The following is a 25,730-nucleotide window of genomic DNA, read 5'->3' as shown; positions in this document are numbered from 1 at the left end:
AACAGGCCCCGCCCCACGGGCTGAAGCATGGCCCCCTTCTCATCTGGATCCAGCTTTCCGCTGCAGGGATCTCCCCCGTTACCCGTCCCTATCACCGAGCATCTCCTTTTATGTCCCCAGAGTCCAGGGCGCCCCTTACTCCTACCTTGGATCCTGGAGCCCCGTTCACCTTGGAACAACCCCGCCCCCCTCCCCAGAGCACGTTCCTCCCCTCCCCGGGCCCGGCGCCCCTTCCTCCTGAGCCCAGCCTTGTCTCCCGCCCGCCCCCGTGCAGAGCCCGGTCCGGGCGCCCTCCGGGAATCGGGGGAGGGGTCCTTTTCTCTGTCCGGGATCCTGCCCGTCTCGCCTTTCCTGGGGGCTGTAGCAGGGCCCCCTTCCGTCCTCGGGGACCAGGCTCCCCACTCCCCAGCCCCCACTCCCACGGAACAGCGGGGACGGAGGCGGAAGAGCCAGGCTCCAGCTGCCTTTTGTTTCGCGTGGGATGGCAGAGACCCACCCGGCCCGGCGGTCCTGCTCGGCTGATCCGGGTGGGTGAATGGGTGCGTGGGGTCTGGCCTCTTCCAGGAGAGACTTCCTCTCTCTCCCTATGGGGCGGCTCCCCCAGAGCCGAGCGCGTTGGGAGGCTGGCCTTTGCTAGAGGAGTCGGTGCCAACAGGTTTTTGTTTGCGACCTGAAGTTTGCCCAGTGGCTTTGCCTGGGGCAGCTTGAGCTCCCTGTGAATCCCCCCGCAGGAGCTTGTGGAAGGCCATTTCTCCGCCCAAGGACTCCGTCTGCGCGATTCCTCCACAGTCGTGCTGCTCTGGGGACGTATCTAAAATCTGTGCTTTAAGAGCGGAGAGGGCTTAACCATCATTAGGGTTCGGATGAGGGAAACTGAGGCCCAGAACTGCAGTAATTTGCCCAAGGTCACGCAGTGATACTGTGTCAGTGCAGAACTGGAAGCTAGGTCTCCAGGGCTCTGTTTACCACATTTAATGACTTTTTTATTTTTTAGGGAACTGTTCAGGACCCTACCTTCCCCTTTATTTTTCATATTTACGCAAGAAAGTGGGCAGGAAAATATGAGAAATAATGAGTTATTCCTTTTCACCTCCAGAAGATACCCTGTGAAAGAAGGGATTGGAACAGGGTGTTAAAATGATGGGAAAAGGTGAATTTTAAGAATCCAAGCTTCCTCTCATTATGTAATATAATGAAGATTTGGCAGAAAACGTGCCTCTTGTAGCTCTAGATACAGAATTTTAGGTGCTGACAAAATCTTATGCCGAATCTGGCACAGCAGTGATTGAGTTAGCACTGATAATTAAGTTTTTATCTGTATTTAAATGAACATCAAAAGGGACTACAATTTGCTTCTGAATGGTACTTGTTCGGTGCTTGTTTTTGGGACAAGTGATTGTGTTGGGGAAGCGCACCTGACTTTTAAATCTTTTATTTATTTATCTTTTTGAGGCGGAGTCTCTGCCACCCAGGCTAGAGTGCAGTGGCACGATCTCGGCTCACCGCAACCTCCGTCTCCTGGGTTCAAGCGATTCTCCTGCCTCAGCCTCCGGAGTAGCTGGGATTACAGGCGCACGCCATCCACCACGCCTGGCTAATCTTTGTATTTTTAGTAGAGACGGGGTTTCGCCATGTTGGCCAGGCTGGTCTCGAACTCCTGACCTCATGTGATCCGCCCACCTCGGCCTCCCAAAGTGCTGGGATTGCAGGCGTGAGCCAACACTCCTGGCCTAAATTTTTTATTTATCTGTATTTTTACTTTTACATTTTAAAAGCTTATTTATTTCCCTAGTTTTAAAATTGGGCTAGTCATCTTTACCAGTCTCACTGGGCTATTCTTTTATAAGCAGGGAATGAGATACTGGTTATTAAAGATTTTGGTAAAGTGTAAGTTACTGTAAGGCATGATTCAGGACTGCGTCCCACAAGTCCCTGGACCAGGAGCCAGTTCGGATTGTCTTGTGGGATGTACCAAGTTCCCCTGGTTTACAGAGGCTTTTTGCCTCTCTGAGGCCTGAGCTGGCCAGATGGAGAGCTCTGTGGAAAACTCTCCCAGCAGTGTGTGTTGGGCCAAGCACTCGAGGTGTGAAGAAATGTAAAACTTTCAAGTGATAATATCTAGCATCGTGTATGCAGCCTTGAAAAATGACCCAACCTTTGTAGAAATTCTCTGTTATCACTAACCCTCTTCCATAATGAGCGGAGGATTTCCCAAGATTTGGGATTCTGATAAGAGTCCTGCAAAAGTTGAAAAGTTTTGGAACTTTTTTTTTTTTTTTAACTTTAATTAGGAGGAGCGGCAACTTTCGGTTGTGAACTGAAGTACTGAGAGATTTTTGTGCGTGGAATTGTCCCTGTCATACTTTTGGAAAGTGCATTAAAATTTTCTAAGTTTTCTGGCAGTTCTCACTCTTCCCCATAACATTTCTCTCTGGCTTATAGGGTGTGAAGGACCACGATTGTTGTCATTTTATGGCATGTATACCTGGTGACCCTGAGCCTTGGAGAAGTCAAAGGGCTTGGATTTGGGCAATTTTTTTTTTTTTTTTTTGAGACAGAGTCTCACGCTGTCACCCAGGCTGGAGTGCAGTGGCGCAATCTTGGCTCACTGCAAACCTCTGCCTCCTGGGTTCAAGCGATTCTCCTGCCTCAGCCTCCCGAGTAGCTGAGACTACAGGCGTGTGCCACCATGCCCGGCTAATTTTTGTATTTTTAGTAGAGATAGGGTTTTGCCATGCTGGCCAGGCTGATCTCGAACTCCTGACTTCAAGTGATCCACCTATCTTGGCCTCCCAAAGTGCTAGGATTACAGGCGTGAGCCATCATGGCCGGCCTTGGGTTTGGGGAAGTTGAGGCTGGAAAAGATCTGAGGAATTATGTAGTTTGTGTCCCTTTTTTGTCTGCTGGACTTTTAACTCATGTGTTCGGTGTAAACAGACCCCTTCTGTCAATACTTTGCCGGCTAGCTCGCCCGATGTTTGGCCCGCTTTTCTCCGCTGTCCTACCTTCACCACCCCACACAGTCTGTTGGTGCACTTACGACATTGTCCGTGTATCTGGGGCTCTTGTGACACTGTGACGTCTTTGAGGCCAGTGGTCAGCCTGTCTTTACTTCTGCAGTACCAGGCTCAGTCTCTGATAGATGGTAGGTGCCCAGTAAAGGTCTGTCACCAGTATTCCTTGAGGCAGGGGAGCACATTTTTATGGCTCCGTCACTGCAGCCTCTACTGTTCTGTCGCACTGTTGCTGAAATCACTACTGTTGGTCCAGCAATTGTGTGTCAGTTGCGTAGGTTTATCCACCTCATCTGCAGGGAAGGAAACTGAGGCCTAGGGAGCTTAAGTTACATGCTCGAGGTCGCACAGCCAGTAAGTGATTTGAACAGATCTGTTGGACTTCAAAATATTATTATACCTGTTACCTACTTTGAGGACCAAGTCTCATGGGGATGAAGAGACACACTGCAAGTTAACAGTGGACTGAGGGAGGGATGTGATTAAGGTGGTTGAGGATGGGAAGAGCGCATTTGTTTTTTGTCAGATGCATTGTGAAATGAATGTTTATGTCCATCTGTTGAGTTTTTGAAAATTGACAAACTTGCCGGGCGTGGTGGCTCATGCCTGTAATTCCAGCACTTTGGGAGGCCAAGGCGGCCGGATCACCCTGAGGTCAAGGGATCGAGACCATTCTGGCCAACATGGTGAAACTCCATTTCTGCTAAAAATACAAAAATTAGCTGGGCGTGGTGGCGCACACCTGTAGTCCCAGCTACTCGGGAGGCTGAGGCAGGAGAATCACCTGAACCTGGGAGGCAGAGGTTGTAGTGAGCCGAGATCACGCCACTGCACTCCAGCTTGGCGACAGAGCAAGACTCGGTCTCAAAAAAAAAAAAAAAAAAAAAAAAAAAATTGACCAACTTTGTCAATGGAATTTTATTGCTTAACTAGTTCATTCAAGTTAACTAAAAATAGAAACTTAGAAAAACAAATACAGTGAAATAAGTATATGTTGAAAGCCGTTTCAGCAGCCTTTATTTTAAACCAGCATAATTTCACATCAACATTTACCATAGGGATTACCACCCATTTGGAGTAGAAAAACTGAGGCCCCGAGAGGTTAAGTAAGCTGTGAGGAATTGGCACAGCCAGGATTCAAAGTGAATCTGTGTAATTCCCAGGCCTGGGTCCCTTCTGCTCCACTGGCCCCTGTAGAAGGCCCCACAAAATAATAGGTATTCATTTAAATTATAGGATAAATTTGTTGTCTGAAAATCACCACCAAGTTTATTTAGAAGGTTGGGAATTGTGAATAATGAGATTTCTGGCTCTTTCCTAACCTTAGAACCTTTGAAAACACTGTGGTTTGAATGTCAATAATTAATGGATCATTTTAGCTGAGAGATACTAGATTTGGTGATCGATTTGAGAAAAAAAAAAAAAAAAGCTTAGGCCAGCCACGGTGGCTCATGCCTGTAATCCCAGCATTTTGGGAGGCTGAGGTGGGCGGATCACTTGAGGCCTAGAGTTTTTGAGACCAGCCTGGCCAGTGTGGCAAAACCCCATCTCGACCAAAAAAATACAAAAATTAGCCGGGCATAGTGGCATGCACCTATAGTCCCAGCTACTCAGGAGGCTGAGGCAGGAAAATCACTTGAACCTGGGAAGGGGAGGTTGCAGTGAGCCTCCAGCCTGGGTGACAGAGCAAGACTCTGTCTCAAAAAAACAAAACAAAAACAAAAAAACCTGCCTTCTTTTGAACCAGATCCGCAACATTGTTAAAATGCTCCCTATCCATGCATTGGATTCTTTCTGTGACTCATTCCCCTAGTACCTAGGTGCTGGAGCCTGCTTTGTTCCTGGGCATAGAAAGTCCTTTTCCTGATTCTGTTCCCTGTTGGTCCTGGTCTAGGCAGAGTATGCTTCACTTTCAAGCCCTCTAGAGAGAGAACAGGTAACTTAATTCTCTTTCTGTTCAAAGCAATACAAGGAATTGGACATGCAAAGGGCTGTAAATAAAGGGACACCCCATCTTCTCTTCATGGTAACCCTGCTGATACATAGAAGAGGGAAAAGTAGGCTCTTCCTACTGATCATTTAGGGCTAATGCATGATGTGGATTTAAAAGCTTTTATAATTAATCACTTACAGGCTTCATTCTTCCTCTCGGTCCCACCCCTTAGGTAGTTGCACATTGCAGCATCTCGATAGCTGAGAACACCAAGTGGTACAGTTAATTTGGCTTCAGAGGCCATGTGGCGGATAGCTTTGGAATGAGGTGTGGGTACTAATAGGCCTCCTGGCTGGGTGGCTTTGGGCACTTTAATCACTGAGCTTTGGTTTCCTCATCTCTAAAGGGGGGCTCATAATCACTGCTTCATGGAATAGACTAGCCTTATTTCTCAAACTCCTGTGTGCAGCAGAAGCACCCAGAGGGCTTGCTGAACACGTGGCCGGGGCTCCACCCCATTGTTTCTCATTAGGGAGGGGAGGCCTGAGACTGTGTCCTTTTTTTTTTTTTTTTTTTTTTTTTTTTTTAAGACAGAGGCTTGTTCTGTTGCCCAGGCTGAAGTGCAGTGGAGCGATCTTGGTTCACTGCACTCCACCTCCCAGGTTAAAGTGATTTTTCTGCCTCAGTTTCCTGAGTAGCTGGGATTACAGGCGCATGCTACCATGCCCAGCTAATTTTTTTTTTTTTTTTTAGACGGAGTCTTGCTGTCTCCCAGCCTGGAGTGCAGTGGGGGCAATCTCGGCTCACTGCAAGCTCCGCCTCCCGGGTTCACGCCATTCTCCTGCCTCAGCCTCCCGAGTAGCTGGGACTACAGGCGCCCGCCACCACGCCCGGCTGATTTTTCTGTATTTTTAGTAGAGACGGGTTTTCACCGTGTTAGCCAGGATGGTCTCGATCTCCTGACCTTGTGATCCGCCCGCCTCAGCCTCCCAAAGTGCTGGGATTACAGGCATGAGCCACTGTGCCCGGCCATGCCCGGCTAATTTTTTGTATTTTTGGTAGAGATGGGGTTTTACCATGTTGGCCAGACTGGTCTCAAACTCCTGACCTCAAGTGATCCGTTTGTCTTGGCCTCCCAAAGCGCTGGGATTACAGGTATGAGCCACCGTGCCTGGCAGAGAATGTGTATTTTTAGCCAGCTTCCAAGTGCTACTGATGCTGCTGGTCTAGGGACCAAATTTGGGAACCTTGGCCCAGAGGACTGCATGAGAAGGTGTGTAAGATGTCTAGCACCTGCTGGCTGTGCAGTAGGAACTCAAAAATGACACTGAAATGTTTCTAAATATTGGTTTGAAGATGATGGATGGCATGACATTTGGAAAGGAAATGTGGGCTCTCAAAGAGTGTTTTCACTTCATTCTTTTGTGATTGTAAGTCGGACTGTGGTCACAGGGATTATCACTATTGGGTTAATTGAGATACTTTCCTTAATGAAGGGGACAGAAGATGTCATTGTCCTTCAAAAAGGCAGTCAATCTTGGATTCTGTTGAAAAAGCAGGTTCATCAGTCTCACACATCATGCAAGAAGTTTGCTGTCTAGGCCTTTTAGAATTGTAACTTGGGGGCTGGGTGCGGTGGCTCATGCTTGTAATCCCAGCACTTTGGGAGGCTGAGGCTGGTGGATCACTTGAGGCCAGGAGTTGGAGACGAGCATGGCCAACATGGCGAAACCCCATCTCTACTAAAAATACAAAAATGAGCCAGGTGTGGTGGCGTGGGCCTGTAGTCCCAGCTACTCAAGAGGCTGAGGCACGAGAATTGCTTGAACCTGGGAGGCGGAGGTTGCAGTGAGCCGAGATTGTGCCACTACACTCCAGCCTGTGTGAGGGAGTGTGACTCTTTTCAAAAAAAAAAAAAAAAAAAAAGAATTGTAACTTGGAAGGGTTGAGGGAGTAATGTTGTTGGGTCCTCGATTCCCACGGGGTCACTTGGCATGGACCATTGGTGTTAATGGAAGTTGCGTCTCCTCCCTGCAGCAATTCAGATTTAATATTCTTTCATGTTTACAGTTTGAATTTTTTTCGTCAGTGGTAATTATCAACTTGTCCATCAAAACCCAGTGTGCAGGAAGGTGTGTGTGAGCCCTGATGGTTTTTGAGTATTTCCTGTGTGCCAGGCTTTATATTACTAATTTTATGCACTGTGTTTAATTTTCATGGTGGTCCTGCAAGCCCTATCACCATTTCTCATTTTGCATTTTAGAAAACTAAGAGGGGTTCAGTAACCTGCCCCAGGCCATACAGCTAGTACGAACTCCTGTTGGTATGCCCCAGCTGGTATTTGCTGCCACCTGTGTCAAACTCAGAACTGCTTTATTTCCACGACCTCATTTGCAGCTGTGCCAGGTGTGCCCGTTACCTCACTGTACCCTCACAACAGCCCCAAGAGGTAGGCTGAGCAAGCTGAGGCTCGGAAGAGGCAAGCTTGGTCATAGGCACCTGGCCAGTGGCTGGCTGGACCTGAATTCAGTCCCACGCCTGTCTGATTTTGGAGCTTTATGAAGTTGTTTCTGTGACAACAGCTTACCTCTCTGTCAGGTGACCCTAAGCTGCCTGGATGTGTACAGCAGGGACCTAGGGCTACCCTAGCTGGCTTGACCCCAAGGAAGTCTGTGTGGGCTGGTAAGGGTTTTTGTGTTTGCAGAGCTGTGTTAAAATAATTGGCCAAATTTTTCTTTGAGCGAAGGGGACATTTCTTTTTACTTTGTGATCCTGCAGCTCTGCACACTGGTGTGGGTACTAAGGACTGAAAACCCTCTCCTAATGCTACTTTGTTAAAAGGGGGTCAAATAGGGAATTTTTTTCTTTTGAGTCGGAGTCCCTGTCGCCAGGCTGGAGTGCAGTGGCGGGATCTCAGCTCACTGCAACCTCTGCCTCCCAGGTTCAAGCAATCCTCCTGCCTCAGCCTCCCGAGTAGCTGGGACTATAGGCATGTGCCACCACGCCCAGCTAATTTTTGTGTTTTTAGTAGAGATGGGGTTTCGAAATGTTGGCCAGGATGGTCTTGATCTCTCTCTTTTTTTTTTTTTTTTAAGACGGAGTTTCGCTCTTGTCGCCTAAGCTGGAGTGCGATGGCGCGATCTCGGCTCACTGCAACCTCCATGTCCTGGGCTCAAGTGAGTCTCCTGTCGCAGCCTCCTGAGTAGCTGGGACTACAGGCACGCTAATTTATTTTTTTGTATTTTTAGTAGAGACCAGGTTTTACCATGTTGGCCAGGCCAGTCTCGAACTCCTGACCTCAGGTGATCTGCCCGCCTCAGCCTCTCAAAGTGCTGGGATTACAGGCATGAGCCACCATGCCCGGCCCTTCTTCATCTCTTGACCTTGTGATCCTCCCTCCTCGGCCTCCCCAAGTGCTGGGATTACAGGCGTGAGCTATCGTACCCAGCTGGAATTTGGTAGTCTTAAAAAGTTACATGTGGCCAGGGTTGGTGGCTCATACCTGTAATCCCAGCACTTTGGGAAGCCGAGGCAGGTGAATCAGGAGGTCAAGAGATCAAGACCATCCTGGCCAAATGGTGAAACCCCATCTCTACTAAAAATACAAAACTTAGCTGGGCATGGTGGCGCATGCCTGTAGTCCCAGCTATTTGGAAGGCTGAGGCAGGAAGATCGCTTGAACCGTGAGGCGGAGGTTGCAGTGAGCTGAGATCGTGCCACTGCACTCCAGCCTGGCGACAGAGCAAGACTGTCTCAAAAATAATAATAATAATAATAATTCCATGTGAAGTATCTCCTTCCCCAGTAGGCAATTAACACCTGGGTTCTAGCCAATGGGTAATTTTCTCTCTGGTCTTAAAATGCCCTGGGGAGGCTGGGGTGTGAGCATTTTCCCAAGGTTTGAGCACTGCTCGCAGCTCCCCAGCCAAGGAATGGTAAACAGCTATGTGTTGGTGCCTGCCCTGCGCTTGTGGGAGGCCCTGGAGGCTTGGACTTGAGTTTGTTTTGTGAACTCTTTAAGACTCTGAGGTGAATAAATCAATGTGAGCAAAAAGTTGTATTAAAAGGCCTCTTCCCCCCCGCCCCGCCCCAAAAAGTCCTAGCAATAAAGGGACACAGTTTTTTTGTTTTTTGTTTTTTTTCCTGAAAGCAAGTCCTCCCTGTGTGCCTTTTTTTTGAGGCGGAGTCTCGCTCTGTCACCCAGGCTGGAGTGCAGTGGCACGATCTCAGCTCACTGCAAGCTCCACCCCCGGGTTCACACCATTCTCCTGCCTCAGCCTCCCGAGTAGCTGGGACTACAGGCACCCACCACCACGCCCGGCTGATTTCTTTTTGTATTTATGGTAGAGACGCGGTTTCACCATGTTAGACAGGATGGTCTTGATCTCCTGACCTCGTGATCCACCTATCTCAGCTTCCCAAAGTACTGGGATTACAGGCGTGAGCCACCGCGCCCGGCCCCCTGTGTGCCTTTTTGATACTCAGAGCTGTCCTGGGATATAATGACTATACCATGGATGACAAAATTTGGGAAACATCTGATTGGAGAAAGAATTTATATGTCACTTTATGAGAAGCAGCTGGGAGAGGTAGAAGTACGGGCATTTCAAGGACAGTTTCATGACTGAGGCCAGTGTCAACCTGAAAAATATGGAACACGTGATCTAGAGGCAAATAATGGTTATAAATGAAATGCCACCAAGAACTTAATCTAATTGAGAAGACAAAGTTACTCTTTGTGAGACAGAAGCTAGCAGTTTGTTGAGCCATGATTTTGATTCTTTGTCAGGGGGTCAAGGATGGAGAAAAAATTTAGAAGAGTCCGGGAAGGCATCAGGAGAAGGTAGGATTTGAGCTGGACCTTGAAGAACAAGGAACAGTATCCCTAAGTGGAAGGCAGATGGGAAGGTATTTTGGATCTCAGGAACAGCAGGAGTTAAAGCTTGAGATGGGATGGGGTAGGTGCTTGAGTGTGTGCCGGCTCCTGGGCTCCTGCAGCTGGTGCCGGGTGGATGCCTGCTGGGAGCAGTGAGCTCCCAGGTGGCCAGATGGCCACTGGCTCTGATGAGGCAGCAGCCTTGGGGTTTGGTTTTCTGGGTAGTAGGGGGCAGGGTAGGTCTTGAGGAGTGGGTGCCACCTCAAGTGTTTGAGAAGGGGGCCCTCCGGAGTAATCTCTGTGGGTGGGGTCCTGGCCCAGACTGGCTTCCCGAGACTGGCTAGATAGCAGTTCTAGAGATGGAGAATGAAGAGAGGCCAGAGTTGAGTTGTGTTTAGGGAGTAAAGGGGGCCTCAGTGCTGGCCGGGAAGTTTGGATTTGACTCCCTGGGAGCCTGCAAATCATGTGGCCTGGAAAGCTAGAAAAATGCCCATGATGGGGCCCCACCCCAGACCAATCAAGGGGGAGCCAGTAATTTTTAGAAGTGCCCCCAGATAATTCTCATAGTCTGTGTGGGTTGAGAAGCTGAGCTGTGTGCTTGGAGGAGCCTCTGGGAGTGTCAGGGATTGGAAGGGGAAAATTGGAGCCAGAAGAAGCCTTTGAAGTAATGTGGTGTGGGGACTGGGTTCCTGAGCTATCGTAGAATGACTGTGGATTGGCTGGTGGAATCAGGGCTGGAGAGGAACTGGCAGAAATGATCACCCTGGCTGAAATACGCCTCTAAGCTACCTTGGTAAATAAAGAAGGACAGCTTAGCAGAAAGTTTAAACCAGGGACGGGCAGAAGAGACTGTGATCCACCTATTTGGCAAGCCTCCTTTCAACCTGCATTTTAGCCACAGAGCAGGCACAGCAGGTTCTTATCTGTTCTCTCGAGCTTGCTAGCCAAGTTCCTCCCCACACCCTAAATTGTAATGACTGCAGCAGATGGTACATGTAAAATTTTAAATTGCATTTCTTTAATTTTATTAAAGATAGTTGTAATGTAGAGTTACTAATTTAGATAGATTCACTTTATTAGTCAAAGTCTAGAAGTGAGATTTTACGTGGTACAGTTAATGCATGTCACAGTGTCATTGTAATATATGATATTTCCGTCAAAAAATGAGTTCATAGTCCACTTCATTTATTCTTTACTTAATGCTTATTGAGCACATATGTATTATGTGCTGTTGGCTGGGAACGCATGAGTGAATAAAATTTAAGTTCCTCTTACATTTCAAAATAGTTTTTGGTCTGCAGATGGTGGCTCTTGCCTCAGTAACAACTAATATTAGGTTTGGGAGATAGCTGGGGGAGGGAAGTTTAGAAAGTGGTGTCAAACACTAGAATGGAACCTGGGAACCAGAGAAGGCTTCGAGGAAATAGTATGTAAGCTGAGTCTTGAAGGAAAAGTGGGAGTTCTCAGGGACAGAGATGAGAGGATCCCTGGCCGAGGGAGCTGCATTATGCAGAGGCCTGAGCTGAGCAAGGAGGGCGCAGAGGAGGAAGAGCTGGACATGTGGCAGAGGCCCAGCTGCCTGCTGACCAGACTCTCCAGGCAGGACAGGCGAGCTTGGTGAGGTTTGACTCATGGGCTGTGGTTTTCACATAGCCTTTTGGAGGTGAGTGGGCAGGACTGTGGGCCTTCCACCCCACCTCTAATCAGAGCATCTCTGTGCTGGTGAAAGTGGGGAGCTAAAAAGAGCCCACTTGAGAAGTGTTCCTCTGCTGTTGAAGAACAACCAAAGTTATCCGGAGCTGCAGTGAGCAAGCTGGTACCCTGAGGGTGGCTGGGAGGGAGAGATTGGAGGTTGCTTCCAGAGGACCTGAAGAGCCCTCACTTTTTTCTGTTTGCAGTGAGGTGGATGTTCCCTCCTCTACTCCAGGCCAGTTTCCCAAGGCCTCTGGGTAATGTCGATGTGATTAAACAGTCTCTTGGGAATAGAACTCCTTTCAGTTAAGCAGCTCTGTTTTCCAGAAATCCCTGGATAATGTTATGACTATGTGGTAAAGGTAAGGGACCTTGCGTTAACTTGGGGTGAATGTCAGAGAGCTGCTGTGTGCTAGGCTCTGTGCTGGGCACCCAGGAAATGGTCCTTGTCCTTGACTCTGCCCGGTCTGGACTAGAAAAGTGGTCCTTAGGTGGATTGAGCTCACAGATGTGTTTTGTTTGTGCCTCTTTCTAAACATTAAAATTGGTTGCTCTGTCAGTTTCCTATGGCTGCTGTGACAAATTGCCACAAATGCAGTGGCTTAAAACAACACAGTTGTATAGGCGGGAAGTCTGACACAGGTCTTAATGGGCTGAGGTCGTGGTGTAGTTAGAGCTGGGTCATGCTGGAGGCTTTCGGGGGGAACCCGTTTCTCTGCCTTTCCAACTTCTTGAGGCCTTCTGTGTTCCTTGGCTCGTGCTCCTTCCATCTTTAAAGCCAGCTGCGGTTTTCTACTCTTTACCACGTGGTTTCTGTCTGACCCTGACTCTTCTGCCTCCCACTTCCACTTTTAAGGATCCTTGTGATTACATTGGGCACACTGAATAATCCGGGATACTATGTTTTAAAGTCAGCTGATTAGAAACTTAAATTCTTTTTTTTTTTTTTTGAGACGGAGCCTTGCTCCGTCTCCTAGGCTGGAGCGCAGTGATGCCATCTCGGTGCACTGCAACCTCCGCCTCCCGGGTTCAAGGGATTCTCCTGCCTCAGCCTCCCGAGTAGCTGGGATTACAGGTATGCTCCACCATGCCCGGCTAATTTTTGTATTTTTAAATAGAGATAGGGTTTCACCATGTTGGCCAGGCTGGTCTCGAACTCCTAACCTCAAGTGATCCACCTGTATCAGCCTCCCAAAGTGCTGGGATTACAGGCGTGAACCACCGTTCCCTGCCTAGAAACTTAAATTCTAACTGCTACCTTGATTCTCCTTTGCCACAAAACCTAACGTATTCACAGGTTCTGAGATTAAGATGTGGTTATCTTTGGGAGGCCACTATTTGCTGGTCATAGTTGCCAACATTAAAAACAGGAGATCTTACATAGCCTCCTAGTCTTGCAGCTTCATTGACAAATCAGAACACTTGGCAGCCTGGGGCCTGTACTGTTGCCTGGCAACAGTGGGTCAGAGCCAGTGTCGGCGCCATCTCTAGTTGGGGCTTGCGGGTGCCAGTTCTCCACAGACCTCCAGCCTCCGCATGGTGCCTGCTCATTTCCCCTGGTTGTCTGGTCCCTGCTCTGGGGACACAGGGGCTTACACAGACCCCAGGCAGGGCAGAATCCCCAACTCAGGGTGGCTGAGTTTGTCTGCCTCTCTGTTCATACCCTGCTGCTTGCCCCCCTGCACCTCCCCCCTCACTTACTGCCTCTATACCCTTTCCCTGAAGCCTCTTCTGCCTCTGCCTGGCACACACTGTCCCTCCTCCTCTCTCTGCCCTTCTCTCTCTGACCCAGGGCTCTACATTCCGCAGCATCTCTGGTGCTATTTTAGGTGGGATTGTTTGTGCCATGATTCCTTGTCTCTTGTCCCCTCCTTTTCTGGCACCCAACACTAGTACATTCTGATGCCTTCCCTTTTATGTCTTGCATTGGTGTTTGTGAAAAGCAAGTCTTTATAATGTACCTTTAGAGCAGTATCCATTAAAAACCAGGATCACACACCAAGCATGTAGTTGAACATCTGTGTGCCTTGCACTCTCCTAGACATTGGGAATGCCGTGGGGACTCCTGCCCTACCTCTAGTTCTGGAAGAGGGATAGGGGAAACAAATGGATAGGCAATCACAGTGTCAGCTTCTTACTGCATCTGGAGAGGCAGGATCTTGCTTCCTTCAGCTCCCAAGCCTGGAGGTGAGCTCTGTTTGCATTGTGTGTTGGGTGGGGTTGTTTGTGGGGCTCTGTTAAAAGCGTTTCAGTGGAAGATCCCTGAGTTTGCAGACATCACCTGGACCCCCAGCTTGCAGTTGAATTTTTTTTTTTTTTTTTGAGAAGTGCAGTGGTGTAATCTCAGCTCACTGCAACCTCGGCCTCCCAGGTTCAAGCAATCCTCTTGCCTCAGCCTCCTGAGTAGCTGGGATTAGAGGTGCACGCCACCACTCCTGGCTAATTTTTATATTTTTAGTAGAGACAGCATTTCACCATATTGGCAGGCTGGTTTTGAACTCCTGACCTCGGGTGATCTGCCCATCTTGGCTCCCCAAACTGCCGGGATTACAGGCGTGAGCCACTGCGCCTGGCCAGGTAGTTGAGTTTTGAGCAGGCAGCTTGAAAGCTTGGATATCATACAGGTTGAGTATCCCTTGTCTGAACTGCTTGGGACTAGAAATGTTTTAGATATTAGAGTTTTTTGGATTTTGGAGTGTTTGCATATGCATAATGAGATATCTTGGGGATGGAACCCAAGTCTAAACGTGAAATTCATTTATGTTTTGTGTATACCTTACACCCATAGCTTGAAGATAATTTTATATAATATTTTAAATAAGTTTGTGTACAAAACAAAGATTTGACTGCATTTTGATTGTGACCCGTTGCATGAAGTCAGGTGTGGAGTTTTCCACTTGTGGCATCATGTTGCTGCTCAAGAAGTTCCTGACTTTGGAACATTTTGGATTTTGGATTTTCACATTAGGGATACCTAATGTGAGAGAGACTAGGCCACACAGTCCTTGCACTGCTGCCTGGTGGTCTGAACTGGGGCTCTGATTGTTTTCTGAGGGGCCTTTTGTGTGCCTTCTGTGAAGGGGCCTGCATTGAGTGAGTCTACACTGTTGGGCTCAGTGTGGAGCGTACCTGGTTGAGCCGCCAGAGTTTGACGGCTTAAGGGCAGCCTGTCATTTTATCTACAGAGTAAATTAACATGATAAAGATCTTTGGAAACTTAAAAACAAAATGAAACATTTCATGATGGAGGATTTCAAACAGAAAAATAGAATAGTTTAGTGAACTCCCATCACTTAGCTTCAACAGTTAATTCTAGGCTCCCCCTACCTCAGATGATTTTAAAGCAAATCCCAGTATTCACCTTATTGGCAAATGCTTCAATACATATCTCTAACAGATAGTGGACTCTTTATAAACTTATTTTTAAGTGAAGACTGACCACCGGCCTTCCTAATTCTGATTTTCATATTTCTGTGTTTGAAGCTGATTTTTTTAAATTGTGGAGTAATGATTATATTTACACAAAATCTTGATTGATTGACTGAGATAGGGTCTCGCTCTGGCACCCAGGCTGGAGTACAGTGGCGTGATCTCTGCGCACTGCAACCTCCGCCTCCTGGGCTCAAGCCATCCTCCCACCTCAGCCTCCTGAGCAGCTAGGGCTACAGGTGCGTGTCACCATCGCTGGCTAATTTTTTGTATTTTTTTGTAGAGATGGGGTTTCACCATGTTGCCCAGCTCCAGACTGGTCTTGAACTCCTGAGTGCAAGAGATCTGCCTGCCTTGGCCTCCCAAAGTGCTGGGATTATAGGCATGAGCCACCACACCCAGTCACCATGCTAAGGACTTAAAAGTGAACAATTCTGTGGCATGTGGTACATTTATAATGTTGTGCCACTATCTAGTTTCAGAACTTTTTCATCACTCCAAAAGAAAATCCATACTCATTAGGTAGTTGCTCCTCAATTTCCCCAGCCCCTGGTATCTGTTAACCTACTTTCTGTCTCTATGGGGTTTGCCTATTCTGGACATTTCATATAGATGCAGTTATACAATATCTGGCTTTTCGTATTGGCTTCCTTCACCTAGCATGTTTTCCAAGTTCGTCCATGTTGTAGCATGGATCCAAACTTGATTCCTTTTTATGACCGAATAATATTCCATTGTATGGATATACCACAATTTATTTATTTAGTGGTGGACACTTGGGTGGTTTCCACATTTGGCTATTGTAAACAGTTGCTTTTTTTTTTTTTTTCTTTTTGAGACAGGGTCTCACTCTGTCACCCAGGCTGGAGTGCAGTGGTGTGACCATGGCTCACTGCAGCCTTGACTTCCTGGGCTCAGGGGATCTTCCCACCTCAGCCTCCTGAGTAGCTGGGGCTACGGGCCTGGCTAATAGTTGTATTTTTTGTAGAGACAATGTTTCAGTGTTGCCCAGGCTGGTCTCGAACTTCTAGGTTCAGGTGATCCCCCTGCCTCAGCCTCCCACAGTGCTGGGATTATAGGTGTAAGTCACTGTGCCTGGCCAATAGTTGCCGTTTTAATTTAACTTGTCATTGCTTAATTTGAAATACGGTGGGTGATGTGCTGCCTGGATCAAAAAGAAAATGTCACATGTGAGAGGGCAAGACAGTGATCTGCTCTTGACTCTATTTATTGCAATAAAGACATTTTGAAAGAACTTATAACAGTCAGTCGTGGTGGCTCATACATGTAATCCCAGCACTTTGGGAGACTGAGGCAGGATCACTTGAGGTCAGGAGTTTGAGACCAGCCTGGCCAAGATGGTGAAAACCCTGTCTCTACTGAAAATACAAAATTAGCCAGGTGTGGTGGTGCATACCTGTGGTCCCAGCTACTCGGGAGGCTGAGGCAGGAGAATCACTTGAACCCAGGAGGCGGAGGTAGCAGTGAGCCATGATCACGCCACTGTACTCCAGCCTGGGTGACAGAGCAAGAATCTGTCTAAAAAGAAAGAGAGAGAGAAAGAGAAAGAAAGAGAAAAAGAAAGGAGGGAGGGAGGGAAGGAAAGGAAGGAAAGGAAAAAGGAAAGGAAAGGAAGAAGAAGGAAGGAAAGGAAGGAAGGAAGGCAGGAAGGAAGGAAGGAAAGAAGGAGAACTTATAACAGAAGTATAATAAATGTAACAGAGCTCACGCCTGTAATCCCAGCAGTTTGGGAGGCCAAGGCCGGTGGATTACTTGAGGTCAGGAGTTCCAGACCAGCCTAGCCAACATGGTGAAACCCTGTCTCTACTAAAAATACAAAAATTAGCCAGGCGTGGTGATGCACGCTTGTAATCCCAGCTACTCGGGAGGCTGAGGCAGGAGAATCCCTCGAACCCAGGAGGCGGAGGTTGCAGTGAGCTGAGATCGCACCGCTGCACTCCATCCTGGGGGACAGTGAGACTGTGTCTCAAAAAAAAAAAAAAAAAAAAACATAACAGAAAACTGTACTATATATAATGTTAGTACATAAGGGACTTAGAGGCCTCTTCTGTTTGTTTCTGGTGACCATTAGTCCTGCTTAACAGACTGGTAGTCTGATGGGCAAACCCCACCCTCTCAAAACTGCTCCAGGTTTGAGGATGAGTCGTGGCCTTTCTGAGCACTGGAATGGAGATGGGTGATCAACAGCCTCTGGGACTTTGCCCCACTCCTGAGTTACAGGGACAGACTTCTGTTTTCATGAGAGTCACTGACAGAGGAGCTTGTTTTCCTGGATACCAAGGCAGTGTCTTTGTTTATGTACCTCAGTGACATAGGCAAAGAGTCTGTGCCTTTATCTTCCGTTTGCATTGTCCTGACGGCGTGGTTGTCAGTGTGGAAAGTCAAGTGGATTTGGTGGTGTGTTTCATGTGCAGGGGCATTGGTTTCAGCTAAGAGTTTGTTTCCAGCTAGGAGTTAGAGGGCAGCCTCTAATGAGTGGCCAAGTGCTGACTGCTGGGCACCCTTCTCAAGGGCTACTTCTGTGGAACTGTGCTTTGAGAGATGCAGTAAGAAGTGGCCTGTGTCACGTCTTTGGTGGATGTGATCGCAGCGTTGGGGTGCATACTCTGCCGCATCATGCCGTATGTCTTCTTTTGGAGGGTGCGAGGGAGGCATTTATCTCAGGTCCCAGGACAAGGAGAATCTTCTCTAGTGAATCTGGTTTGTTTTTTATCTTGTGGACAGTGTGAATTCTCTGGCCACTAGGAAGCTCAGTTCAGAGCCATCATTTTCCAGCTGTAATGTGACGTGCACTTTGGGTTCTAACCTGGCCTTCTGGCTCAACTCCTCCACCCCCTGTTTCCTTATTGCTTGAGTTTCTTCATTTACTTTATTTATTTATTTATTTATTTTCCTTATGTTCTCTGGATTTCTTTAACCCAGTGAGGCTCAACTTTGACTGTACCTTAATCAGCATCCTCTGGGGAGAGGTTTTGTTTTTTTTTTTAAAAGTGCCAGTGCTTGGCCCCCACCCCTTATGTTTGATAGACTGGATTGATTTTTTTTTGAGACAGAGTCTTGCTCTGTTGCCCAGCTGGAGTGTGGTGGCTCACTCATAGCTCACTGCAGCCTCCAGCCCCCGGGCTCAAACAGTCTTCCCTCCTCAGCCTCCTGAGTAGCTGGGATTACAGGCATATTCAACCACATGTGGCTAATTATTTATTTATTTGTAGAGACAGAGTCTTATTTTGTTGCCCAGGCTGATCTTGAACGCCTAGCTTTTTTTTTTTTTTTTTGAGACAGAGTCTCGCTGTCGCCCAGGCTGGAGTGCAGTGGCGCGATCTTGGCTCACTGCAGGCTCCGCCCCCCCCGGGGTTCACGCCATTCTCCTGCCTCAGCCTCCCGAGTAGCTGGGACTACAGGCGCCCGCCATCTCGCCCGGCTAATTTTTTGTATTTTTAGTAGAGACGGGGTTTCACTGTGTTAACCAGGATGGTCTCGATCTCCTGACCTCGTGATCCGCCTGCCTCGGCCTCCCAAAGTGCTGGGATTACAGGCGTGAGCCACCGCGCCCGGCCGAACTCCTAGCTTTAAGCGATCCTTCTGTCTCGGCCCCCCAAAGTGTTGGTATTACAGACATGAGCCACCAAACCCAATCCCTCCTGTTTTTTATTTTTTGTTTATTTTATTGTTTTTGAGACGGAGTCTTGGTCTGTTACCCAGGCTGGAGTGCAGTGGCACAATCTCGGCTCACTGCAAGCTCCGCCTCCCGGGTTCATACCATTCTCCTGCCTCAGCCTCCCGAGTAGCTGGGACTACAGGTGCCCACCACCACGCCCGGCTAATTTTTTGTATTTTTAGTAGAGACGGGGTTTCACCGTGTTAGCCAGGATGGTCGCGATCTCCTGACCTTGTGATTTGCCCACCTTGGCCTCCCAAAGTGCTGGGATTCCAGGCGTGAGCCACCACGCCCGGCCCCAGTCCCTCCTGTTTTAATTGTTCTGGGATGGGGCCTGAGCAAAAATGTTTCCAAAGTTCTCCAAAAGCTGGGCGTGATGGCTTGCACCCATTATCCCAGCTACTCAGGAGGCTGAGAGGGGAGAATTGCTTGAGACCAGAAGTTTGAGGCCAGTCTGGGCAACATAGCAGGACCCTGTCTCAAAAAAAAAAAAAAAAAAAAAAATTCCTTAAAAATTTGGATGTGTGGCCAGGTTTGAGAACTTCTGCTTTAGGCCATTTCATGTCTTTTTAGCATCAAGGCAGGGATAAGTAATCAAAAAGGATGGAGTCTGGGAGGATAGCGGGACCAAAGACCAGCGGTATGAGCTCAGAGAAGCCTTGTAAAGGGGATTATATAGCGTCCAGTGGTTTTCGGCTGGTGGCACCCAGTGGGAAAGCTCTGAGGGGCTCCTCTCCTTGTCTAGAACCACAGGAGCTGAGTGACTTAAAATTTAGCTGTGAAGTCCGTGGGCCTGTCTAATGGTGGCACAGCTTTGTAACAGGGGCTTCTGGGCCTTTCAGGACCCAAGTCCCACACTTGGAGCCTGATTTGTGCTTAATACCATTTGCTGTGTAATGTGATTACAGAGAAGACAGAGAACATTTAAAACATGTTCTTTGCAACTAATCTGGTCCTTCCTGTGCTTTAAAAAAGAAAAAAATTCCCACTGTCCCTGCTTTAAAGAGAAACAAGAAATTACAAAAGAAAACACAGATTTTCTTGATTTAAAAGAATATATTTTATTGGTAGAAGAAAATAGCAAGTAGCACAAGAAATTACTATGTAATCTGACTGCAAAGTGTTGGGTAGATTTTAACATTTGAAGAAAAATGTTTCTTTAAGCAAATGAAACCCTAATTTCTCCCCTCCCCCTCCAAAAAACCCCCTAGATTTTCATTTAGCTATTTTGTCTTTGAACAAAAATCTTGCTTTTTCCCCCTTGTTTGCCTTTGCCCTCTGATAATCAGTAGTTTCCAAAGACTGTGTAAAAGTCAGGTCTACCAAAACAGAATATGTGCAACATGGTGTTTGCAGGCTGTGTTTCTTTTTTGTACCAGGTTCCATGGAGATTGTTTGGAATGCCTGTTTTAATGGTCATCAGAGAAATTCGGAAAGTATGCCTAAGTAGGATGGACCAAACTAGAACTTGACCTATAGCCTTAGGACCTATACGTCAAGTCCTAGTTCGGTCCGTAATCACTGTTAATATTTTGATTTATTTTCTCTCTCTTTTTTTTTTGACACGGGGTCTCGCTGTCACCCAGGCTGGAATGCAATGGCGCCATCTTGGCTCACTGCAACCGCCGCCTCCCAGGTTCAAGTGATTCTCCTGCCTCCACCTCCCGAGTAGCTGGGACTACAGGCATGTGCCACCATGCCTGGCTAATGTTTTGTATTTTTAGTAGAGACAGGGTTTTGCATGTTGGCCAGGCTGGTCTTGAATTCTCGACCTCAGGTGATCCACCCGCCTTGGCCTCCCGAAGTGCTGGGATTACAGGTGTGAGCCACCACACCCAGCCGGGTTTATTTTCTCTAGGTAGATTGTGTTTGTTTAATCCTCAGGGGTCTTTATGGCCTCTGTAGCCATCATGGGATGGCTCAGAGCTTTCCCTTGACTGGCTATACTGGGAAGAGGTCAGCTGCCCCCTGTGATTTGTTTTCTATTCAAGGAAGCTTTTGGTCCCAGTCTCCCATGTTCCAGGTGGTAGGTGTCCCGCAGCCCATCAGAGGCTTTGGGAGGCCAGGAGGGAGCTGTCTGGTAGGGGAGAGGCTTTGCTGGACTTATAGGGTGTGTTAACCAGTTAGATGTGGGTGAGGGAAGAGGAATAAACACTGACTCAGGTGGCTGCTGGTGCTGGTGCTAATGCTGATGCTGAGACAGTGTGGAGGAGAAAATTGGTCTGGTGAGGAAAATGATTTCAGGGCTGGACAATGGGACTAAAAACTGCTAGCCCTGTGTGTACTTCAGAGGCTTCCAGAATGGGGCAGAGACACTTACTGCTCTCTGGGCTTCAGTCTCCCCATCTATGATATAAATGAGAGAGTGGGACTAAGTGGTTGCCAGGTCCTTCCCAATGCCGGCGTGCTTTGATTCTGTCTTTTAAGACTCTGCCTTCCTGGATGAGAGTCGCATTCCTGTCGGCAGCTATTGGGTTGTTTCTGAGCATATTCTTTTTTTTTTTTTTTTTTTTTTTTTTGAGACAGAGTCTGGCTCTGTTGCCCAGGCTGGAGTGCAGCGGCGCAATCTCAGCTCACTGCAAGCTCCGCCTCCCAGGTTCACACCATTCTCCTGCCTCAGCCTCCTGAGTAGGTGGGACTACAGGCGCCCGCCACCACACCCGGCTAATTTTTTGTAATTTTAGTAGAGACGGGGTTTCACCATGTTAGCCAGGATGGTCTCGATCTCCTGACCTTGTGATCTGCCTGCCTTGGCCTCCCAGAATGCTGGGTTTACAGGCATGAGCCACAGCGCCCAGCCGAGTATTGGGTCTTTAGGGGTCAAAACTTTTGATCTTTGCTTGCAGTTTTTGTTTTTTTCTGTTTTACACTCTCCCTGTTCCCTGAGTAAATGAAGGCCAGGCTTGCCTGGTTCCAGGGAAAAGGCCAAGGGTGCCTAGAGCAAGTTGGATGGGGCTTTGTTCGCAGATGGGCCTTGAGAGAGCGACCCCTCGCTCCTAAATGCCCGGAGGAAGGGAGGGACTTCTTTATCTTTACCATGGGCATTCCGCCTTACTGCTTTGGCCTGTGGCCTTTCTTCACTTGCTTTTCCTCATTTTGCTTGGAATGTGCTTTGCCTGTTGCGTACCCACCTCGTCTGCCCCCTTGCACACTCCATGGCTGGCCTAAAAGCCCAGTCTGCTGTCCTGCGCCCTTTAGACTTCCACTGTAGAATTATCATCTGTTTCCACACTCTCTGTGGACTGTGCCACTGGAGCTCTTTGCAGACAGGGACCATGTCAGGTTGACCTCCATCCTTCAGCACCAGCCCAGTGCCTGGCACGTAACAGGAGAGCAGAAGCTGAGGAAGGGCTTGCTGCACAAGTGGATGCCAGGAGCTCTGGTTCTTCCCTTCTTGAATCTGCTACCTTATGATGGGAGGGACACAGGGCTGTGGTGGATTTGTGCACGATGCTTTGGGCAGCCCATGGGAGAGGGCCAGGAGGAAGGAAACTCAGACTGAGTGGATTGCAGGCTGGATGGGGGCATTGACAGTGGGGGATGCATTAAAGGCCATTTGCAGCCTTCCAAGTGTGAAACTGGAGGGGCCTGGAAGAGAGTCACAGAAAGGAAGGGACAGACGCGGGAGGGTCCAGGGTCCCTGCCCTCCAGCTTCACAGGTCTTGGTACTGGGCTCTTACACGGGTTGGTGGCAGAAGAACACAGGTGGACCTGGGCTGATGGTCACTCCTGGGCTGCTCTTGGCCTTGGCATCTGAGACCTGTTGGCCAAAGGCTTTGATGTGGCTCTGGTATTTTTTCTTTTTTTTAAGAATGGAACTTATTTTTTTTATTTTTTTGAATGAAATGCCCTTTTGAATAGGCAATATAGTCACGTTTCTAAAATGAAAATATATTAAAATAATATTTTAAGAAATTTTGCCCCTCACTCCTGATCTCATCTCTGTCCTCCCTCCTCCCAGGGGATAACCACCTGTAGCAGTTTGAATACCCTTCTAGTTTTTCTTCATGCAAGTACAACAGACACAAATTGTGTATTATTATTTCTCCCTTTTCAGTAAATGAAAGATAGCATTCTGTGTATACTGTTCTTCACCTTGTGCTTTTTTTAACTTATTGTAGAGACTTTTCCATATCAGTGCATGGAGAATGGTTGTCATTCTCTTTCAGCTGTGTTGTACTGTGAAGTTGTCCCTGTTTGAATGCTCACCCCTGAGGAAAGGCGCCTGGCTGTTTCCAGCTTGTTGTTTCATGACATGCCGGCAACAGTTGTCTCACGTGCACATCGTTTCCCACATTGCAGTGGTCCTGCAGGGTGGCATCCCGCAGGGACATTGCTGAGTCAAAGAGGAAACACAGTTGTAATTTTGACAGATTTTGCCCAGTTGCCCTCTACAGGGCTTGTTCCATGTTGCACTCCCACTGGCAGTGTTGATGCCTGATTCCCCACTGACTTGCCAACACAAGGTGTAGTCAAATGCTTAAGAGTTGTGCCAGCCTGACGCTTGTAAATAATATCTCAGCATAGTTTTAGTTTGTATTTTTCTGAAGAGGAGCCGATCATGTTGTCATATGTTTAAAGACCATTTATAGTTTTCTGTGGACAGTTCTTTGGTTTTTCTCTTGGGTTATTGGTTTTTTCTCAATTTCTGAAGGTGTTTTTTATATTTTTGGAAGGTTAGTTCATTGTCTTAATGAGTTATAAATTTTTTTCATGCTAGGAGTTACTCTGATCTAGGCAGAGTCTTTAAATAATTCCATTCATCCCCTTCCCTCTGCCCCATCTCCTTATGTTTAAAGATTTGGACAGTGGCTTTGGGGCAGAACCACACCTTTGGCTTCCTTCCAGAATTTAAGTTAATTGGCCTTAGACACATTTTCGGTATGAACTTACGATAGCGTGGATGTGTTTGAGCTGTATCAGGATGGGCTACATGATGTGAGAACAGCCAACCCTCTCTCCTCAGTGGCCTAACAGCAGAGGCTCATTTCTTTTTCATGCTGCATGTCCAGTGTATGTGGTCAGGAGACTTCACTCATAGTCACTCATGAACCTAGGATGATGGTGGCACAAGCCTTTTGTTTTGTTAACAGTTTTATTGGCTGGGAGTGGTGGCCCACACCTGTAATCCAGGACCTCGGGAGGCCCAGGTGGGTGGATCACTTGAGGTCAGGAGTTCGAGACCAGCCTGGCCACCATGGTGAAACCCATCTCTACTAAAAAGACAAAAATTAGCCGGGCGTGGTGGCGCATCCCTGTAGTCCCAGCTACTTGGGAGGCTGAGGCAGGAGAATTGCTTGAACCCAGGAGGCGGAGGTTGCAGTGAGCTGAGATCATGCCACTGCACTCCAGCCTGAGCGACAGAGCGAGACTCTGTCTCAAAAAAAACAGGCCAGGTGCAGTGGCTCATGCGTGTAATCCCAGCACTTTGGGAGGCCGAGGCGGGCGGACCACCTGAGGTTGGGAGTTCAAGACCAGCCTGACCAACATGGAGAAACCCTGTCTCTACTAAAAATACAAAATTAACTGAGTGTAGTGGCACATGCCTGTAATCCCAGCTACTCAGGAGGCTGAGGCAGGAGAATCGCTTGGACCCAGGAGGCGGAGGTTGCCATGAGCCGAGATCACACCATTGCACTCCAGCCTGGGCAACAGGAGCGTTAAAAATTCCATCTCAAGAACAAAACAAAACAAAACAAAAGCAAAACAGTGTTATTGATAAATAATTTATTTGCCATGCAATAAAGTTCACCATCAGCATAATCTGATTTTAGAACATTTTATTATCCCCAAAAGCAACCCTGTACCCATTAAGCAATCATTTCCCCTCCCATTCTCTCCAGCCCCTGGCAACTATCAGTCTGCTTTCTGTCTCTATGGATTTGACTGTTCTGGACATTCCACATAAATGGAGCCATACAGTATGTGGGCTTTTGTGTTTGTCTTCTTACATTCAGTGTAATGTTGTCAAGGTTCATCCATGTGGTAGAATGGACCAGAACTTCCTTTTTAAGGCTGAATAATATTCCATTGTGTGGATAGATCACATGTTGTTGATCCATTCATCAACTGGACAAAGTTGTCTCCAGTCTTTGGCGGTCGTGAGTAACACAGCTGTGAACATGGCACACGAGTTCTTGTGTAGACATGCTTTCCTGTCTCTGGATAGATAAGGAGGCTCCATCCTGACATAGGCACCCACTGTCACCACCGCAGGGAATGTGGCACCTGCCTTTTACTGTTCAGCAGAGAGTGACACACATCGTTTCTATCTCATCTCATTGCAGTGCCATGGCTGACTTCAGAGGAGGTGGGAAAATGCACTTCTGTCATAGGCCTAGAAGTGGGTGAACTGGAAATACTTGGTGACTAGAATCAGTACTATAGAAGAGAAGAGAAATGGACATCCCTGGGGCCCAGGAGAGTGGTTTTGTTTGGACAAGTCATTCCGGAAAGCGTTCACTAGTAAGGAGGGAGTTCCAAGATAGAAATTACATGGGTTGGCCTTGAAAGCTGGTTGGTGGAAAAACTTCACATCTTCCAAGGAGTGTCTTAGATGGATATGATGATATTGGAACAGAGAAGGGCAACCACATAGAAGTAATATAAGTAGAACGGAGGTTTAGGATTGAGCACTTCTGCGTTTCACAGGAGGCATTGTGGCCCAGAGCTTCATCCCAGTTCTGTGATTTTGCTGTATGTTACCCTCTCTCTTGCGTAATGCCTCCCTTGCAAAAGTGCAGCAAGATCAGTGCCACGAAACCCCTGGGTCAGTGCCTGGCACATGGTAGGCTCTCAGTGAATTACAGCTGTCACCTTGGTGCATTTGACCAGCAGCAGCTGAGTCTGCAGTCACTGAGTCACCAGACATGGCCTTCCTGAGGCCTTGGGCTTATATTTTCCTTGTGAGGCATAAATGTGCTGAAGAACATCCCTGTTTTCTTGGCCTGGTCATCCCTGTGGTGGCTGAAGGAAAGAAGGGCTGGAGCGAGAAGGGGGGTTAGGGGCACGGGTGTAGCCAGTGTATAGTTGGAGGGCAAGTAAACAGTTCTTCCTTGGCCTCTCGGCACAAGTTTCTAAAGTAGAGTGATTCCTGAGTATAGGAGC

The 25,730-nt window shown here is 47.9% G+C and overlaps 1 protein-coding gene across 4 annotated transcripts in view; it reads left to right on the top strand.

The window, feature by feature from the left end:
- Positions 1-25,730, top strand: part of EPN2 (epsin 2) — a 99,483-nt gene that overhangs the window by 322 nt on the left and 73,431 nt on the right. The window contains exon 1 of one of the 4 annotated variants that reach the window (XM_058428884.1): positions 8,906-10,812. The exons of the other annotated variants lie outside the window; for them this stretch is intronic. The gene's annotated coding sequence lies outside the window, so the exon portion shown is untranslated. Of the gene's footprint in view, positions 1-8,905; positions 10,813-25,730 lie in introns of those variants that run through there. 4 annotated transcript variants of the gene reach the window in all.

This window comes from Hylobates moloch, unplaced genomic scaffold, assembly GCF_009828535.3.
Source record: "Hylobates moloch isolate HMO894 unplaced genomic scaffold, HMol_V3 SCAFFOLD_15, whole genome shotgun sequence".
NCBI classification, from domain to species: domain Eukaryota; kingdom Metazoa; phylum Chordata; class Mammalia; order Primates; family Hylobatidae; genus Hylobates; species Hylobates moloch.
This window is presented reverse-complemented; position numbering and strand designations above follow the sequence as displayed.